Source organism: Cebus imitator, unplaced genomic scaffold, assembly GCF_001604975.1.
Source record: "Cebus imitator isolate Cc_AM_T3 unplaced genomic scaffold, Cebus_imitator-1.0 Scaffold540, whole genome shotgun sequence".
Classification (NCBI taxonomy): domain Eukaryota; kingdom Metazoa; phylum Chordata; class Mammalia; order Primates; family Cebidae; genus Cebus; species Cebus imitator.
This window is the reverse complement of record NW_016107855.1, coordinates 184451-186724: the sequence shown is the minus strand read 5'-3', so window position 1 is coordinate 186724 and position 2274 is coordinate 184451.

Genomic DNA, 2274 nt, shown 5'->3' with positions numbered 1-2274 from the left:
AAAAAAGAAAAAAAAAAGAAGAAAAAAAAAATGAGAAAAAAACGGACATCAAAATGAAATAAGTGGGAGAACGCAAAGCGGCAGGCGAAGAATGGGGAACCCCTGAGAGCAGCCGGGAGGTTAGACCCCGGCTCTGTCACTCCCCCATTCCCAACCCCAAAGTGAGGGAGCTGAACTTGACATTCACATTAAGCCTTAAATACTCTGATTTCCTACCAAGCCCAGGTAGGAGTGTCCTTGAGCTCTTGGCAGAAGGAAAGGCACTTCCTCTCTGAGGAAAGCCCTTTACGACAAAAGCCCTCCAGTTTCCCACACATTAGGTAAAACCAAATATGGGCCCATTCCCTGCCCTCTCAGAGCTCATAGAAAATAATCAACACATATGCAAGTAAACCACCAGAATGACAGGCAGTGAAACAACAGATTTAGATACCCTAAAGACTTCTGATGATGTTAGAATTAGTATATAACTATGTACAAAATGTTGAAAGAAATACACAATGGAACAAAAAAAGAGTGGGAAAAACCTATTAAAAAAAACCAATCAGGTATATTCAAAACAGAACCGGAGAAAATTCTCAGAAAGAAAAATACCGACGATCATTGAAATGAAGTGCTCAGTGGATAAATTAAACGGCAGATTAGAGCCAGCTGCAAGAAGAGTTACTGCACTGCAAAATAAATCGGAAGAAATTACAAAGCAGAGAAGATTCCAAGAGGATTTGGAACTGAAGACAATTCTGCTTGAGGGAGCACCAGCCTTGCCAGCCACTCTGGTGCCCAGTGAGCCTCTATTCATTTGGGGGACTTTGCCGTGGCCCCTGTTGTCCAGAGAGGGCGCTAGCCAGGCCATCCTCAATCTCTCGGTGCAGGATCAGGAAAACCTTTCCCGAGATGTGGCTGCAAGGGAGTGTTATTTACCTTAAATGGATCAAAAGAAAACCTCTAAGGGCTTTCAAATAGGTGAAGTTCTGCCTCAGGGAAGACCCAGCAGTGTTGTTATGTGTAGTCCCTAAGACGGCAGACGTTGGCCAGGGAAGGAGTTATAGAGACAAACTCGACGTCAAATAAAGAGAGGTTTTCTTCCTTTCTTCCTTTCTTTTCCTTTCTTTCCTCCTTTTTTAATTTTAATTTTTAGCTTTGAAGACATGGTCTCCACCCAGACTGGAGTGCGGTGGTACGATCGTGGCTCACGGAAGCCTCGACCTCCCAGGGTCAAGCAATCCTCCTACCTCAGCCTCCTCAGTAGCTGGGACTACAGGTGTGCACCACCATGTCCAACTAATTTTTTTCCCCACTTTTTGTAGAGATAGGGTCTCACAATGTTGCCCAGGCTGGTCTCAAACTCCTGGGCTCAAGCAATCATCCCACCTTGGCTTCCCAAAGTACTGGGTTCACAGGTGTTAGCCACCATCCCTGGCCTAAAGAGGAGTTTTCTATTTTTATTTATTTTTGTATTTTTAGTAGACACAGGGGTTCACCATGTTGGTCAGGCTGGTCTCGAACTCCTGAACTCCCGCCTCGGCCTCCCAAAGTGCTGGGATTACAGGCATGAACCACCACAGCCGGCATTATTTATTTATTTATTTATTTACTTACTTACTTACTTACTTACTTACTTACTTACTTATTTGAGACAGTGTCTCGCTCTGCCGCCCAGGCTGAAGTGGAATGTCTCCATCTCAGCTTACTACAACGTACGCCTCCTGGGTTCAAGCAATTCTCCTGCATCAGCCTGCTGAGTAGCTGAGTAGAGAAAGGTGCAGCCAGTGAAATTCAAATGCTTCCAAACCAAACATACCATCTCTCTTCTCCCCTACTTAAAACAACAACAAACCCCACTAAAATTAGCTCATGCCTGTAATCTCAGCACTTTGGGAGGCCAAGGCAGCTGGATCACTTGAGGTCAGGAGTTGGAGACCAGCCTGGCCAACATGGTGAAACCCTGTGTCTCTTAAACATACAAAAATTAGCCAGGTGTGGTGGAGCTCGCCCGTGATCCCAGTTACTTGGGAGGCCGAGGCAGGAGAATCACTGGAACTGGGAGGCAGAGGTTGCAGCGAGCCGAGATCACACCACTGCACTTCCTTCCAGCTCTGAGCCACAGATTAAGACTCTGTCTAAAAAAAAAAAAAAAAAAAAAGGCACCAAAGAAATACAAGTCACAAAAGTGAGCCACAGGCCGGGCACGGTGCCTCAAGCCTGTAATCCCAGCACTGTGGGAGGCCGAGGCGGGTGGATCACGAGGTCAAGAGATCGAGACCATCCTGGTCA